The sequence below is a fragment of the Scyliorhinus torazame genome, chromosome 14 (assembly GCF_047496885.1).
Source record: "Scyliorhinus torazame isolate Kashiwa2021f chromosome 14, sScyTor2.1, whole genome shotgun sequence".
Lineage (NCBI taxonomy): Eukaryota > Metazoa > Chordata > Chondrichthyes > Carcharhiniformes > Scyliorhinidae > Scyliorhinus > Scyliorhinus torazame.
The window spans coordinates 76,082,909-76,101,546 of record NC_092720.1 but is presented as its reverse complement, the minus strand read 5'-3'; the positions used below and the strand labels follow the sequence as shown (position 1 = coordinate 76,101,546).

Genomic DNA, 18,638 nt, shown 5'->3' with positions numbered 1-18,638 from the left:
ACAGGCAGAGATTTACCCCCGTACCTGTAGTACAGGGGCCTTACCGTAAAGCACCTATATCAACATCCTATATATACAGTATATACATCAGTGGTGACTACCACATATGGTAAAACAAAACATTTTTTTTAATGTTTCGTGTGCAGTGAGCAGTCTGGTAGATATTGCAGTCAAAATTAAATCGGCCAGTCGATAGAATGAGGCCTGATCTCCTCAATTCTCTCTCTTTCATCTGTGAATTTGCTTCTTTATAATGGCGTATTTTGTTCTCTGCCAGTCTGTGTTTCGCTGTTTTGTTTCTCTGGGTTTTCTTTCACGTGCTAAGTTTTAAAAAATGTTTGTGCCTTTATTGCACCTGTTTCTTTTTTTTTAAACCTGTCATTCTCTCCACTTCTACAAAATGATCTGGATATCAAAACCAACTCGAAGCGACTATAATTTGCTGATTACACAAAATGGGGAGAACATCAGTGACACAGCATGAAGCAAAAGATTTGTGACAGCATATGGGCTGCTTGTGCAACCCAGCAAGTAAATGCAAATGAAAAGTAAAACCAATAATTGTTAAGTATTGCACATAATACGAACAAATCAGGGGGCATAAGCATACAATGGAATTGAATTAACACAGGGAGATTTTGAAAGGAATTTGTGATTACCACTAATCAAATTAAATGCTCACACAATGTAGCAAAGTAATTTTGAAAGTTAAAAGAACACTAAACTATAGACATACCCAGAGTACAGGAATATAAATATCAAAAGGTTATTTACCAGCTTTACAATGAACTGATCATACTTCATTATGGAATAATGTATGTTAATTGGATTGTCATTCCACAAAGATAAAAACTTCCATTAAAAAGGGTATAGAATGAGGCCTGATCTCCTCAATGATTATGACTAATCCCAGTGTAAGGGATAAACTGCGCAGAAAATCTGGAGAGGCTACAATCTAAAGAGCTGGCAGTTGAGGAGGGCCTCATTGCAATATACATGCAACTTCCAAATTGCATTCAAAAATGTTTTCTTCCTCAAAATTCCATTCCGATTAATTTGCATATATTTGAATGTAAAATCCGCCATAAATCAGCACAGTTGTGCAGTATTTTCAAATGCATTTTTTAGAAGTATGATTTTAAAAAAAATCTTTGATATATTTAAAAGGGGCAACCTGGTGCAGTTTGATTAACACAGCTGAAATTAGGTTTATCAGAAAAATATAAATTTTTAATCAGTGTCTAGTCCCATCACCCGAGTAACTCGTTTTAAGTAACTGAAATTTGTTTTTAAAATTTATGCAGAACCATTTTCTAGTTATACTGGTGTAGAACAGGCAGTTTCTCAGTCAGTTACTTGACAAAAACAAAAGCTGGGACTTCCGGTGACGGCACACTGGAGGGCTCCCGCTCGGGAATAGAAATTTCACAGCCGGTCCCAGGGGCAACAAAAGCTGAAAAAGCTGTAAGAAGGCACAGGGAGGAGAAATGTCCAAGCATGGGAAAAAACGGCCGTGAAAAAGGGGGTTAATGAAAGTCCGCCAGTGAGTGGAAAAGAAAGCGCAGGAACTGTAAGGAAAGCGGAGGCTGGAGCACATGGGGAGGCCGCATCGCTTACAGCAGAAGAAATGACCAGAGTGATGTTTGTGGAACTTGAAAACAGTTCACAAAACACATGGAAGCGATGAAGATGGAGATAGGGGCGGTATTGAAAGTGCTGGTGGAGGAGGCGATTGCCCCAGTGAGGGCGGCGGTATCAAGCGCAGCGGTGGAGATGCGGGAGCAAGGTGAGACTCTGATGGAAGTGGAAGAGGTATTATCGCAGCACAGTGATCAACTCACCTCGATGGGGAAGGAGTTGCGGAAAGTGATAGAGGCCAACAAGGGTCTGCGAGCCATAATGGAAGACCTGGAAAACAGATCCAGGCGGCAGAATCTGAGGATCGTGGGTCTGCCCGAAGGGGTGGAAGGCCCGAGGCCGACGGAGTATTTTACCACGATGTTGGCGAAGCTATTGGGGGAGTGGGACGAACCCTCCCGATATGAACTGGATCGAGCTCATCGGGCGTGGAGGCCTATACCAAAGGCGAGTGAGCCGCCAAGAGTAGTAAATGTGTGTTTCCATAGGTATAGCATGAAGGAGAAGGTCCTGTGCTGGGCAAAGCAGAAGCGGGTGGTGCAATGGGCTGGAGCTGGTATACGCATATGCCAGGACTTTACGGTGGAGCTGGCGAGGAGGTGGGCTGCCTTCAGCCGGGTGAAGAAGGCACTGTACATCAGCAAGGTGCAGTGCGGCATAGTATATCCAGCTAGGTTAAGGGTGACCTACAAATGCAAGGACTTTTATTTTGGGACGGCGGAAGCGGCGGAGGAGTTTGCGAAGGCAGAAGGACTGTGGCTGAATTGAGAAATGGGACTGAGCGGGTCGTGCACCGATGTAGCCTCATGTAACTTTATTTTTTCACATGTGTTGGTGTATGTACTAAATGAGTCGACGCTGTATATTTGGACAAGGGAAGAGTTGGGACTTTCATTTGCAATGATGGTTCTTTGGGGCTTGGGTTGTGTGCTAAAGAGGATTTCTTGGTTTTCCTGGAACCGGGCAAGGGGGAAGGAGACCCGGGCGGGGGCCTCCATGCTGGTAGGTTTAAGCCGGCCAGTGAACGGGAGTGAGGTGGGGGTGGGACTGCGGCCATCGGAGCCTGGTAGAACAGGTTTCGGTGAGCCTTGCCGGGATAAAAAGTTGGGGGAAGGAACTGAGGTTGGGGGGAGGATTTTACAAGAGGAAGTGGAAGGGAGGTGGGGGGTGCCTACAATTCATGGGTGCCATTCACCGTACTCTTTCGGGGATTGGATGGCATCGAATATTAAGGGGGGTTGGGGGGTGGACTGTATATGTCAACGGTGACCAGGGGCGATTCCTGATTCCTTTTTCTTTTTTCCTCCTTGGGGGGTTTAGTTTTATTTGATGCTTGTATTGTCAGGGGGGCCGTTATTTGGGGATCGTGGGAGGTTGGGATCGTTGTAGTTGTTAAGGGGATTGACATTGTATTCGTTACCGTTTACTGTTTGTTGGTGGGGTGTAAATTCTGAAGAAAATGTGAAAATGGGGAATAAAAATATTTTTTTTAAAAAAAGCTTTCCAAATGTGTCAGCTAGTGTCCTTGCCCTTAAGAGAAAGGAGTAATTTTAGAGCTTCCATGAAGACTCATGGACAAGCAGAATTAACAAAGACTTGCAATGACACTGATTTTGATTTGGGGCACGACCAATTTTGCAGCTTCAAGACGGAGACACTAAGGCATGGCCTCATACAATTTCAATTATTTTGAGGTAGAAATTCATTCCACTTTGGTGCCGCCTTCATCTTTTATGGTGCTGCCAGGAGAAGATAAAAACAAAACCACCGTAACAGCCATTTGATTGGCTGACTTCCAACAATGTGTTCTCAGCATTTAGACCCATCAGAGCTGGAGAGGGACATTGATCTATTGAGCCTGCTCCCCAGTTTTATTAGCTGGCCTTTTCATTATATCTTATTACCTCTATTCCCCAAGTAAACCTCTATCTTGCTTTTAAATACCGTGGTTAATTTTGTATCAGTGGTCTGTTTGGACTGTCTTTTCCTACCCCTCCTTGCGGAAAGAGTTTTTTTTCTAAATTTACTTCCAACAGTCTCAGATAAGGTTTGAAGATCATGGAGCAGAAATTGAACCCTCCCGGCGCAGAATGGTGACAATTACTGGTTTGTCAATGCTGTGCCCATGGCCCAAGGGCACCTACAGCTAGGTCTCATGGGAGTGGGGGCCAGCAAACGACACACCTAAAAAGAAAGCCCTCCCTGCAACTATAATGTGCAGCTGGTGGGTTAAACAGACTGAGGTTGGGACTTCCACCCCTCAGTGGGAACAATTCCGGGCTCGGGAGGTGGCAGCCAATCTGATTGCCCGGCAGCTCCAGCAGTCCCAGCAATGCCAGAATGGAATGGTGGGAAGTGCTGACGCTGCAAGCAGGCCCACGCAGGACATCAGTGGATCCCGGAGCCAGGTAAGTCCCTTGCTTTTAGGTCAAGAAGGAATCAAGCATCCTGTGGAGGGCAGGTTTTGGAGGCCAGGTGGGGAGGAACAATGGGCTGGTAGCATCTTGGGAAGGGATTCCCCCAATCCGCACAGGGAATCCATCTTTTAATCACTTGTGTCAAAAAGACGGAGTGCCTACACCAGCCGACTGCTCACTGAAGCCCTCAGACCTCACAGTACTGACCGCCATACCCTGTCAGTAGCCATTAAAGTCACTGTGGCCTGAAACTTTTCTGGATCCTTCCAAGGATCAACAGTGATCCTTTGTGTATCTCTCAAGCAGCAGCCCTCCTTTGCATCTCACTGGTTACTGATGCGACAATGCATACAATTTGAAACAGTTGGGCCTCACATACAACAGCACCACAACTTCCAGCAAGCTTTCTTACGCTGAAATCCGGAAGTTGCATGTGCTCTAGAGGAGGCTTAAATCAAGTTGTCATCCCTCTAAATGTCTTCAGCCCCGTCCAAAAAATAAGCAGATGGTAAATAATATATTGCTCATTGTGAATCAAAAGTTCCCTGGCATTATTTGCACAGCCCCAACCCACCCTCGCGCCACACTGCCCCAACAAAATAAAACCTCAACCCGGACCCACCATCACCTCCAATTCTACAAGCTCCGTGCAGGGAGCCCCTCCCACAACTACACAGTACCACCCATATTGGAATCAGCACTTAATGGAGTACTGGGGTGGCAGGACTGCAGGGAGAGAAGACAAGGGTGCTGGCATGGGTGGAGAGACGCCAAGTGGCAACCATGTCCAAGGGATAGCACCTGGCAAACTTTTAGAACTGTAATAAAAGTGTTAAAAAGTATTTAAAAGTTCACCACACTTTTTAAAAGCTCCCCAATTTGTTGTAAATATTAGAAGTAATTTAACAAAAATTCTCATGTCACTAGTGAAAGACTGGCCTCAAGGGGCATGTCTTTAGTTCATGTGGTCGAAGGTGGGTGTGGTTATGCCGACAATACGCCAACGTGCTAAATCTCGCTGTTTGTACCAACACTCGACCCTGCTGCAGGAAGAAGGCGAATTTCGCTGCAGTCTATGGACAAGGTAAGGTTAGATTTATTTGCACAGTTAGTGGCAAACACCACAGCTTTGCCAGTGGCCTCTACCACAGATTTTACCACCTCTCCATCCTCCACTTTCTCATGCGATGCCAGCCTCATGATGTGAAAGGATGCCTCCTCCATTCAGAGTGGTGTTGGAAGGAAAATTCAGGCCAGTGTCTCCATTCAAAACCTTCATCACACTCAGAGATCAAACTCAATGGCGTGATCCAAGTGCCATGTTGCGCTAGAAAGGCAGCTCAATAAAAGCTGGAGACCCCGCTCCCGGGATCTACTCGGCCTGCAATGCGTCGCAATATCTGACGCGATCTCACAAGACGTTGAGATGTAAATCCCGCCCATTGTGGGCGAGATCATTTTTTGGCAAATCTACATATTAAAGTGGGACAGTTAGTCTCACTTTAAAATGCAGATTGCCAAGGTACCTGAGGCTTTGGGATTTATCCCCTTCGCTTCAGAGACTTTTGGCAAGTGCCGTTCAGCATTGGTCTCCACAAACGGGGATCAGGTGGAACGGCACTCGTGGGGGTCTCCCAGGAGTGGTGCCTGGCACTTCTGGTGCCATCTGGGCACCTTGACAGTGCCAGCATGGCACCTTGGAAGTGCCACATGTGTGCCAGCCTGGCACTGCCATAGTGCACAGGTGGCACTGCCAGCTGGCATCAGCACTGCCAAGGTGCCACGCTGGCATTTTTTGAGCGCATGTGTGTGATCGGGCCAGGTGCCCTGCATGGATGTTTGTGGGTTAGGGACCCTCCAATGGTACATTTGGGCTGTGGGGGGTCAAGGGTCGCTTCGGGGCCTTGGGGATCGGGGCGCATTTTTAAATGGCGTCCCGATCTCTCGCTACACTGCAGAGTTCTGGTGAGTGGAGCTATGTACAGCCTTGGCTGCGCGTTCCCCGCTGAGGCTCCTTGTACAACGCGAGTCGTGTAGAATAGTCATGTGCTTCTCTACACTGCGAGTGCCTGGAAACACGCGACTAAACACGCTTGCTATGTGACTTTGTTCTAATTAGTTGAATTGTGCCCAACATCTCCAATTCTACAGGAGGAATATCCACAACTGTCTCTGTCTCCCTCGCCATCTCCTGTTCACTAGTGCAATGCTGTTAACCCAGTGTCACCCGTTATAATGGCAGGAGAAGACCTACCGATGTGAATATATCTGCACTGGTAGAGGTTGCGCTTGAATGATGTGAAGATATTGGCATTGTGGTCTCCATCTCAACTGAGGATTCCAGTGAGGTTATTGTGTCAGTGGCCATCACTGGTCCTGTGGGAGATATAAGGAGAATAGGAGGTAACAGCAGATATCTCTGCAGAGCTGACACTCCCAATGCAGCTGAGGTTTTGTCAAGCTGTCGGATGGGGAAGACTGCACATTGTCCCCTTCATCTACAGATCTCAATATCTTTTTGCCCTCTCCCACAGGTATTCTCATCTCTCCATGCCCACCTTCTAATGCGACGCCACCCTCACAGTGTCAAAGGATGCCTCCTCTATTCTAGTCAGGATGGTGCACCCCTCATGTGTGCATCTTCAAGCTGGCACTGTGCACTAGCTACTCCTGCAAGGAAAATGAAAGACTTCAAATAATGCTGACCTTTCTCGCTATTTCCAGTGGCTCATTTAAGTGAGTTGCTGCATTTATCAGTACTGCTCCACAGGTGTTCCAGGGATTTACCCAGGTAGTTACCTTGGACACTTGTTCCTCCCGTGTTGAGGTGCACCATGCAATCTAAGGCTGCACAGCTGGTTTGCCTGCTGGTGGCTGCAGAGCTGGAGGCCTGCCATCTTGGTGTCACTCCACATTCACCCAAAGCCATTGAATCACTTACAGCCCAGATCTTCCTCACGATGCTGCAGCTGCTTACTTCTTCTGCCAAGCCTCCTTGGTTTGGCTGGGTAACTGCCTCCTGTCACTATCCAGGAACAGGATAGCTTCATTATCTCTCACCACCTCCCGCATTACCTCAAGGGCACTTTTGGGCCTGGAATTCCATGGATGCTTGGCCTCTATCTTTCCAGCTCTATGTTTCACCCTACCATAGCATTTCAACATGGCAACCACAATAACGGCTGTTATCTTCCCATTAAATCAGGCCTATGCTTTCAGCTCCCATCTCCTTCCCATGCCTGCCAGCCCTAGTTGACCACCAAACATACCCTCCAGCCAATTCGTACTACTCTTGGATCGGGACCTGGAAATACTGGCAAGGTCAGGATTCAGACTACAGAACAAAAGTCCAGGCCCTCGTCTCATCACTCCAACCAGATCAATCTTCAATATTCGGTGCACTCTTTTGAGTGAAAAATGAACTTTGTAACTGTATTTTAGCCAATCTAAGATTAATGTTTGCTTTGTGACTCCAGGGTAAATGGAGGAATGCTCTAACCAGTGGAGTAAAAGTGTATTTAGTAATTACAAAAATTTAAACGATGGCTATGATGTTGAACAGAGAAAGGGAAGCAGAGAGATCACAAGGATGGAAACAGAATAAAGAAAATGAGCAGACATGGACTATTAATCTGAAAATATGCATGTGCACGAGACATGCCCAGAGCACCACAGTTCAAGTATCGGGCCCACAAGCAAGTTGTTAGCCAAAAAAAAGAGTGGAATGTGTATTTTAAACAGCTACTGAAATGGTTATTGATTAATCCCTGCAAGACACTGATAATTTGTTTCATGCAATCGATTATATTTGATTTCATTTGTGATTAATTTTGCAGCAACCTTTTTAAAAATGTGTTACTATTTTCACTGCGCAGGATTGACTTAAAAAGGATTGACTGAAAAAAGAAACATCTGCAGAGAGCTAACAACATTAAGATCCTGCGATTTGTGTGACTGTTTCACTATTGTTGAATTATTTTATATAAATGGTAATGTTGTCATTGGGAAAAGTGGTTCGTAAAAGTTACTGAGACTAATTATGCGAAGACGTTGCAGAACAACAACCTGCATTATGTAGCACTTTTTTCCACCCTGGATTTACCTGGAAAGTACTATATTTAAACCCCGTGTCCCGGGTTGTCTCCTATTGGGATAATGTCCACTCATCTTGGTGTTTGATTTTTACCCATGTGCAACATTTCTTGGTACAGCTGCCAATGATGGAGTGAAGTGGGGGGGAGCAAAGAGGCCAGAATTGTAGGAGCGAGGGACAGCAGAGGCAGGAGAAGGTTATGGAGATAGGCATTAAAAACAAGGATGAGAATTTTAAAATCAAGGCACTGTCAAACCAGTATCGGTGTTGGTCAGCCAGCACAAAAGTGGTGAGGTAAAGGGAGAGTTTCTGAAATGGGCAGCAGAGTTTTGGATGAGATCAAGGTTGCAGAGGATGAAAGATTGCAAACTCACCAGAAGAGAAGTTAAAGTGCTATCTGTGGTAGAGAGCAAGAGATGAGTGTTTTGTTATATTGTCTTCTCTGTTGGGGAGGTGTAAATAAAGTTAGTTTAATAATGGCTGCCTGCAAATTGCCTCGCTGGAAGCCGAGATCTTGTGGTGGCAGAGAAGAATATGAGTCTGAGGGTGAAGGTGGATGACCTAGAAAATCGGCCGAGGAGACAAAATCTCAGAATTGTGGTTTCCAGAGAGGGTAGAGGGTCCAAAACCTACTGTGTATTTTTTGCAGATGCTCGTTAAGATGATGGGGAGTGGGGGGGCTTGTGAATTGTGGTCCCCTCCAGAATTGGACAGGACCCATCGAACATTCCGGCAGAAGCCTCGGGTGAATGAGCCACCACAAGCGGTGAATGTCAAATTACATGGCTTCCAGGAGAAAGAGCGGGTCCTGAAGTGGGCTAAGGAAAACAGTGATTCGAGATGGGAAGGGAGCCACCTTAGAGTCCACCAGCATGTCAGAGAGGAGCTTGCTGTGGAAGTGGGTGGCCTTTAATTAGGCCAAAACGGCTGTGTATAAGAGTGGAGTGAGGTTTGGAGTGGTGTACCCTGCGAGGCTGCGGGTTACCTTCAGATCAAAGGACTACTACTCTGAAGCTTCAGAGGAGGCTGTTGCTTTTGTTACAGGGCGTGAGCTGGGATCAAGTTATGGACTCTGAACTTATTATGGTTGTTTATGGAAAGGAGTTTGGGGGTAGTTTGTATTCTTTGTATATTTGTTGTTATTTCTTTGCTTTTATGATGGGATGGGATTGTTTTGCATAAGTTATATGGTGGGCGTTGGGAGGTTAACTCTGAGGGATATTGTTTAAGGTAGTATTTCTCTTTTTTGGGGGGAAATATGTGGCCCTCGGTGGGATCTTGCTCCTAGTAGTGGAGTTGAATTTTGTTGTATTGTAGCCAGGACGGTAGGGGTGTTTCTTTCTCTTTTTTCCTGCCCTGCACTAACAGTAAAGTTTTAGCTAGCAAATGGGAGAGGTGGGGGAGGGGCTGCGGCCTGTTGGATATTTTTCTCGTGGTTCAATGAGCGTAGCATTTTTGCTTTGCTGGAGGGTGGGGTTAGTTAAGAGGGGATATTGTTCTTCGGTATGTGATCCATATGGATATTTGGCGGAGGCTATGGTTTGGGGGGGGGGGGGTGCGGGGTTGGGGAGGGAGGGAGGTTTTGTTTTCTGACAGTGACAATGGGGTTTTTGTTTAACCTTTTGGGTTGGTTTGGTGGCCATCTTGTGTGGGCCTTGGGCCAACTTTTTCTGGGCAGGCGTGTAACAATACATTATAGTGGAAATGGCTGACTTTGGGTTGAGGGTGGGTGGGAGGCCACTGATTCGGTTGGTCACTTGGAATGTAAAGGGATTGGGGGGCCCAGTAAAAATGTTGAGAGTTTTCTCGCGCATAAAGAATCTGCGGGCTGATGTGATGTTTTTTGCAGGCAACTCGTGTGGGTGAGGGACCAGACTGCAGAAGGGGCAGGTGAGCCAGGTCTCTCGCTTGGGCTTTCATGACAGGGCTAGGGGGGTGACAATTCTAATCAATAAATGGGTTTGTTTTTTGGTGGACAAGGTTGTGGCGGACCCATACGGTGATGGTTACAGGGTCTTTGGCAGGTATGTTGGTGGTACGAGTTAATGTACATGCCTGGAATTGGGATGATACCGCACTTATTAGGAAGCTGTTGACTACACACCAACTGATTTTTGGAGGTGATTTAAATTGCGTGCTAGATCCAAAGCTAGACTGCTCTAGGCGGAAAACGTTGCCGCTCTTGGATGGCAAAGACATTGATGGCGTTTGTGGAACAGGCGGGGGCAGATCCATGAAAGTTTATGCAACTGGGGGAGGGGGGAGAAAACAATTTTTGTTTTTTTTTCTCCAGTGTACACATAACGTGTATTCCAGGATCGAATTTTTTCTGATGGACAGGTATCTTCTCCCTTGGGGAGAAGAAGAAGGCAGAATATTCAGCATTTGTCATCTCGGATCATGTCCCACAGCTAGTGGATTTGGGTTTGGAGTCGGGCCCCACTCTTCTCCCACCGTGGGGGTTTGATGTAGGGTTATTGCCAGATATGGGGTTCTGTGGGTGCATGTCTAAGGCCATTGGTGAGTATGTAGAATTTAATAGGAATGAGCCTGTCTCGCCCTGCATGCTGTGGGAAGCCTTGAAAACAGTGATTCGAGGAGAGCTTTTATCGTATAAGGTGCATATCAAGAGGGAGGTAAGGGTGAAATGGCAGAGATTGATGGATGATATCTTGGAGTTGGAGCTCCTGGCGAGCAGGAAGAAGCTGCAGACGCAGTTCGATCTGTTGTCCACAGCAAAGGCGGTGAGACAGTTGCAGCGTTCGGGGGTGGTCTTAATGAGTATGGGGGGAGAAGGCCAGCCGTCTGTTAGCTCATCAGCTGAGGCGACAGGTGGCCTCCTGGGAGATTATTCAGATGAGGGACTAGAGTGGTGGCCTGGTTTCCTATCCAGATAAAGTTAATGCTGCATTTGAGACTTTTTACAAGAATCTTTATAGGTCAGGGCCTTTGGTGGGCGGGGGTGAGGGTTGGATCTGTTGATTTTTTTTTTAGATCCAAAACACAGTTGGAGTTTCTGGTAGTGGGCGATGAGAGGTTGGATGAGTTGGAGGCCCCGTTACGCTCAAAGGAGATTTTGATCGGTTTTGGTCGGATGCAAACGGGTAAAGCTCCTGGGTCTGTTGGGTTTCCGGTGGAATTCTATGAGAAGTTTGCTCATCAGTTGGTCCTGTTGCTGGGAGACATGTTTAATGTCCACGGTGATCCCTGCCCACTACACTCTCGCAGGCCTTTTGTTGAAAAAGGATACGGTCACAACGGAGTTTGGGTCATACCAGCCTATCGCGCTGTTGAATGTAATGTTCAGATACTGGCTAAGGTGCTGGCAGTAAGGTTGGAGCCCTGTCTCCTTGAGGTGATTGCGGAGGATCAAAAAGGCTTTCTTAAGGGCCGGCATCTGTCAGTCAATATTTGGAGGCTGTTGAATGTTGTTCTTTCCCCGTCCGTGAGGCCTAAGCTGAAGCTGATTGTGGCTTTAGATGTCGAGAAGCATTTTACAGAGTAGAATGGAGATACCTTTTTTAGGGCCAAAATTGATTTTGTAGGAACGGTTACTGTATAGAGCCCCCTCGGCTCGTGTCCAAACCAACGCCTTGAGTTCGGGGTACTTCCATTTGAATAAGGGTACAAGACAGAGATGTCCGATGTCCCTCCCCTCCTATTTGCGTTAGCGATTGAGCCCTTAGCCATGAGGCCTTCAGGTAGGTGGAAGGAGATAAAGAGGGGAGAGGTTGGGCGTAGGGTGCCCTATATGCTGATTATCTGTTGCTTTGTGTTACATACCCCGTCCCCACTACAGATGAATTATTAATGGAGCTGTTGAGGAGCTTTGGTTCATTTTCGGGTTCCAAGTTGAATCTGGAAAAGAACGAATATTTTCTGGTTAACCCCCCAGGGAAGGATGCCAACTTGGCGGTGTTGCCTTTTCGCATGGCCAGCTTAGCTTCAGGTATCTGGGTGTCCGGGTGGCCCATCATTGGGCCCGGCTTCATGAATTGAATTTTGTAAGTCTGGTGGACAAGGTGAAGTCCGATCTGCCAAAAATCAGCACTGAGAGGTGCAGTCAAAGGGAAATATCATTGACAACTGTGGGACCAGAAAATCCTGCCTCCGCCTCTGAAAAATGCACGTCAGGTTGGTCAGTAAATCTCACCCACAATGTTTCGAGCTCAACTACTTTCTGTGGTAGTGAATTCCCCAGGCTGACCACTGTATGGGTGAAGAAAGTTCTCCTCCTCTCTGTCCTAAACGGTATACCCAGTATTCTCAAAATGTGACCTCAGTTCTGGACACACCCACCATTGGGAACATCCTTCTTGCATTTTTCCTGTCTAGTCCTGTTAGAATTTTATAGGTCTCTATGAGATCTCCCCTCATTCTTCTGACCTCCAACGAATACAATCCTAACCAATTCAATCTCTCTTCATACGTCAGTCCTGACATCTCAGGAATCAGCCTGGTAAACCTTCTCTGCACTCCTTCTATAGCAAGGTCTTCCGATAAGGAGACCAAAACTGCACACAGTATTCCAGGTGTGGCCTCACCCAAGGTCCTGTCTAATTGCAGCAAGACATCCCTGGCCATTAGATAATAGACTGCTTTCTCGTTTTTGCTACCAAAGTGGATAACCTCACATTTATTCAAATTATACTGCATCTGTCATTCATTTGCCGTCTCAGTCAACTTGTCCAAATCACACTGAAGCATCTCTTCATCCTCCTCACAGCTCACCCTCCAACTCAACTTAGTGTCATCTGCAAATTTGGAGATATTACATTTTGTTCCCTCATCTAAATCATTAATATCTACTGTGAATATCTGGGGTCCTTGCACTGATCCCTGTGGTACCCCACTAGGCACTACCTGCCAATTTGAAAAAGACTCGTTAATTCCTACTCTTTGTTCCTATCTGCCAACCAGTTTACTCAATACACCACCCCCAATCCCATGTACTTTAATTTTGCACTTTAATTCCTTATGCAGGACTTTGTCCAAAGTCTTCTGAAAGACCAAATAAACCACATCCACTGGCTCCCTCTCATCAACTCCACAAGTTAAATCCTCAAAGAATTCCAGTAGATTTGTCAAGCCTGATTTCCCCTTCATAAATGCGTGCTGACTCTGTCCGACCTGCCACTGTTTTCTAAGTGCTCTGCTACAAAACAGCTAATGAAACAGTGCTGGTGAAATTAATGGGACTGAAAGCCGCTAGATCTTCAGCAGCTGATAATCTACATCCCAGGGCACTAAAGAAGGTGGCCATGGAAATTGGGGATGTATTGGTCGATAACTTCCAAAATTCTGTAGATTCTGGAACAGTCCCAGCAGATTGGAGGGTGGCAAATATAACCCTGCTATATAAAAAAGGAGGGCAGGAGTAAACAGGGAATTATAGATATGTTCGACTAACATCAGTAGTCGGAAAAATGCTAGTCTAATATGAAGGACGTGATAACAGAACACTTAGACTATATCAGCGAGATTAGACTAATTTAACATGGATTTATGAAAGGGAAATTATGGGTAAGTGGATGTGGTTTTCAGGGATGTTGCTTCCTCTGGCTGGAGGGTCTAGAACAAGGGGCCAAGATATGGGGCAACCATTTAGGACTGAGAGGAGGAGAAATGTCTTCACTCAGAGGGTGTGGAATCTGTAGAATTCTCCGCCACAGAAATCTGTGAAGGCCGAGTCACTGAATATATTTAAGAGGGAAATAGATTTCTAAACTCTAAAGACATAACAATAATAATAATAATCAGAATAATAATAATTATTATTATTGTCACAAGTCGGCTTACATTAACACTGCAATGAAGTTATTGTGAAAATCCCCTAGTTGCCACACTCCGGCGCCTGTTGAGGTTCACTGAGGAAGAATTCAGAATGTCATGTTCACCTAACAAGTACGTCTTTCGGGACTTGTGGGAGAAACCGGAGCACCCGGCGGAAACCCACAAAGACACATGGAGAACGTGCGGACTCCGCACAGACAGTGACCCAAGCGGGAATCGAACCTGGGACCCTGGTGCTGTGAAGCAACAGTGCTAACCACTGTGCTACGGTGCCACGAGAGGAGGTCAGCATTGAGTTAGAGGATCAGGCATGATCATATTGAATGGCAGAGCAGCCTCGAAGGGCCTAATGGTTTACTCCTGCTTCTAGTTTGTATGAGGGCATTGGATACATGGCAACACCATCACTTGTAAATTCCTCGCCAAGCCACACACCGCCGTGACTTGGTGATATAGCACCATTCTTTCACTGTTGCTGAGTCAGAATTCTGGTACTGTGAGTGCACCCAGATCATCTGGATTGCAGTGGTTCAAGAAGGCAGCTCATCACCGCTTTCTTGAGGGCAATTATGGACGCACAATAAATGTTGGCTTAGCCAGCGAAGCCCACATCACTTGGATGGGTAAAAAGAAAAACAAAACACAAAGAAGTACTTCCTTGGAGACATTATCACCATGGAAATGGGGCATACTCGGAATGTTCCCAGCAGAATTGTAAATTAACTATATTTTACCTTCAAAACAACGCTTTGATTCTGTCATCAAATAATTAATGTCTCTCCAGACTTGCTCATTCCACCAAAAAAACGCTTTTAACAAAGGTGCTTTTAGCTTCTTTGACTACATGAATAATTGAAATATTTTATTGTACTAACTGTAGATCTCCCTACCAAATTCAGAGATGAGTCATCCTTATTTAAGGTATCTCGCCTCTAACTCTGACCTTTATAAATAAACAGTTTACCCTTTGAACTGTAATTATCCCAGGTCTGTTTACCAGTTTCTCAACCAACTATTTCCATTTATCTAAGTGTAAAGTGCAGTTACAGAATTAATACTTATTTTCTGATTTCAAATATTCACATCAGAAGATTATGAATTATTTCCGAGAAAGGATTTAGTGAAACACATTTTAATACCACCATATCACTAGCATTGAATGGTACTCCAGGACGAACTATACAGGTTGTGACGAGGTCTTTGCTGATTTGTTAGTTAACAAATGAGACACTATCAAATGTTTGGGGTGGATTCTCTGTTTGGGAGACTATGGGCGGGAGTCACTCAGGCCACGCCGGGTTGGAGAATCGCCGGGCCGGGCGTGAATCGCGTGATGCCTCCCCGACGCCGATCCGCCGATTCTCCGGTGAACGGAGATTTCTGCCTCTGGCGCCCGGCAATTCTCCGCCCAGGATGGGCTGAGTGGCCGCCCGAAAAAGTCCGAGTCCCGGCGGCACCGTTCACATCTGGTCTTACCCGGCGGGACCTCGGCATCCATCCTGTCTGGGGCGGCCTGGTGTGGGGGGGAGGGGGGGGTCCGGCCCCGGGGTGGGGGGAGGGTTCCTCCACTGTGGCTTGGCCCGCGATCGGGGACTACCGATCGGTGGGCCGGCCTCTCGTGGTGGGGGCCTATTTTGCTCCACGCCGGCCCCTGTAGCCCTACGCCATGTTGCGCCGGAGCTGGCGCAGAGAAGGGAGCTACTGCGCATGCGCGCATTTGCGCCGGTCGCAGCACGCATGCGCAGACCCGTGGCGTCCATTTAATGCCGGTATCAGCAGCTGGAGCGGCGTGGGTCGCTCCAGTGACGTGCTGGCCTCCTGTAGGGCAGAGGATCGCTACACTTAGCGGTCCGATGACGCCGTCTTTAAACTCTCCAGTTTTTACGACGCGTCAACATTCTGAAATGAAAATGAAATGAAAATCCCTTATTGTCACAAGTAGGCTTCAAATGAAGTTACTGTGAAAAGCCCCTAGTCACCACATTCCGGCACCTGTTCGGGGAGGCTGGTACAGGAATTGAACCATGCTGCTGGCCTGCCTTGGTCTGCTTTCAGAGCCAGCGATTTAGCCCTGTGCTAAACCAGCCCCTTACTCTGCCTTCAGATGGGAGAATCCCCCCTATGTTCTCCCGCCAAAGCTGAAATGCACCAGTTTTACTATCCCCTTGTGGTCATAAAGCGGTACGCAATTCAGTGTTCCATGCCACACAAATTTAGGCATGGTGTGGAACACGAGGAATCCTACTATCAAGCCACCATCTTGAGTGGGTGACCCGATAATGAGGTCCTGCAGCTAGCACCCTCTCCGCCCCCACACACACACACGCACACTCTGCAAATCAGCCCGGACGCACCCCTGCACCGCAACTCACACACTTCAGTGATTGGAATGCACTTAACGCACTTGCATCTCTTTGATATGGTGGGGTTTCACCAATTAGACCATTGAAGGGATATGGATGGATCAAAGCAGCAGATGGTTCTTATGAGCTGTCAATCACAGACTACTACTGGGAAGCTATGAATGGCCTGCAGAGAGTGGATCTGTGGGAACCAGGCACACACACAGCTGTTGTCCTTCAGGGAATGGCCATATGGAGCTGCAAAGTAAGTATTACAGCTATAATGCTTCCAACTGCCCTGTCTAGACTGCTCTTTAGCTTCCAGACACTGTTCCTTTTTCTGGGGGCGGGTGTGTGTGTGTGGGGGGGGGGGGGGGGGGGGGGTTTGTGAAGGGGTTTCCTTTAGATAGGGAGTCCATCCATGTGGGGGATCATCCCATTACAAGTATCACCAGAGAGGGGCTCCCCCCTATTACAGGGGTCCCTTAGGGGATCTCCCTATCTCAGGGCTCACTGGGGGTCTCCCTATTACAGGAGTCCCTGGTGGGGCTCTCCCTATTACAGGGGTCCCTGGTGAGGATCTCCCGATTGCAGGGGTCCCTGGTGGGGTCCCCCTATTACAGGGGTCCCTGGTGAGGATCTCCTGATTACAGTGGTTCCTGGTGGGATCTCCCTAATACAGGGGTCCCTGGTGAGGATCTCCCGATTGCAGGGGTCCCTGGTGGGATCTCCCTATTACAGGGGTCCCTGGCGAGGATCTCCTGATTACAGTGGTTCCTGGTGGGATCTCCCTAATACAGGGGTCCCTGGTGAGGATCTCCCGATTGCAGGGGTCCCTGGTGGGATCTCCCTATTACAGGGGTCCCTGGTGAGGATCTCCCGATTGCAGGGGTCCCTGGTGGGGTCCCCCTATTACAGGGGTCCCTGGTGAGGATCTCCCGATTGCAGAGGTCCCTGGTGGGGTCCCCCTATTACAGCGGTCCCTGGTGAGGATCTCCTGATTACAGTGGTTCCTGGTGGGATCTCCCTATTACATTATCCCTGGTGGGGATCTCCCTATTACAGGGGTCCCTGGTGGGGTCCCTCTATTACATTAGTCCCTCTGGATGTTCCGCCTATTGCAGTGGTCTCTGTGGGGTGTCTCCTTATCACCTTTTCTTTAATGTTTTTACTAAGGCATTTATATGTATATATACACACATTAAACACAACCAAAACCAAAAAGAGAACAAACAGGAAATCTCATATCAAATAAATAGCCAACATCCTCACGCCCCATCCTCCCTGCAGTTACCCTCCACCCACTCTGCCTCCTTTTGCAACCCCAAAGTCCCTCCTGACCCTCGCAAGGCGAACTCTATTTTTTCCAACCTAAGGAATTCAGCGAGTTCGCTCACCCACACCCCCGGGTACTGCGGCCCCGAGTCCCTCCATCCCAACAAGATCCGTCTCCATGCTACCAGAGAGGCAAAGGATGAAACGCCAGCCAATCTCACCCCCTGGACTCCCGGGCCTTCCCACACTCCAATAATTGCCACTTCTGGACTCGGGACCACCTTCACCCTCAGCACCTCAGCCATCATGTCAGCGAACCCCCTCCAGAATCTCTCCAGCTTCTGACAGGCCCAAAATATATGGAGATGGTTTGCCTCCCCCCCCCCACCCAGCGCACCACCCACACCTATCCTCCAACCCCTCAAAGAACCTGCTCATTCTGGCCACCGTCATATGCCTAGCACATGACAAGGATGCATTCACCCTTCACAGAGCCTCCTCCCATAACCCAGCCTCCAGCACCCTCCCCAACTCTTCCTCCCACTTCCGCTTAACATCATCTATCCGGGCGCCTCTCAGTCCATTAATTCTTTGTAAATCTCCGGCACCCTGCCCACACTAACTCCTGCGTTCGACACCACCTTGTCCTGCAACACCGGGTGCAGCAGGTCAGGAAAGGACGGCACCTGTTTCCTCACATAGGCCCAAACCTGTAAGTACCGGAACCCATTCCCGCTGGGCAGCTCATACTCCTCTACCAACTCGGCTAAGCTTACAAAGTTGCCCCCCACGAATAGATCTCCAAACCGCTCAATCCCCGCCCGCCATCACCCCCGGAGCCCCGCACCCAGCTCCCCCAGAACAAACCTGTGATTTCCACAAAATGGAGCTCAAACCGATGTCCCTTCCAGCCTCAGGTGCTGCCGCCACTGTCCCCACACCCTCAGGGCCACCACCAATACCGAACTTGTGGAATACCTAGCTGGCGAGAGCGGCAGAGACGCCGTCAATAGTGCTCCCAAGCTAGTGGCCTTCCACGAGGCTGCCTCCATCTGCTGTCATACTGAACCCTCCCCCTAC

The 18,638-nt window shown here is 47.8% G+C and overlaps 1 protein-coding gene across 5 annotated transcripts in view; it reads left to right on the top strand.

The window, feature by feature from the left end:
- The window catches only part of LOC140389824 (inactive N-acetylated-alpha-linked acidic dipeptidase-like protein 2), a 1,491,575-nt gene that overhangs the window by 1,107,873 nt on the left and 365,064 nt on the right, over positions 1-18,638 (top strand). The gene's annotated exons all lie outside the window — the stretch shown is intronic.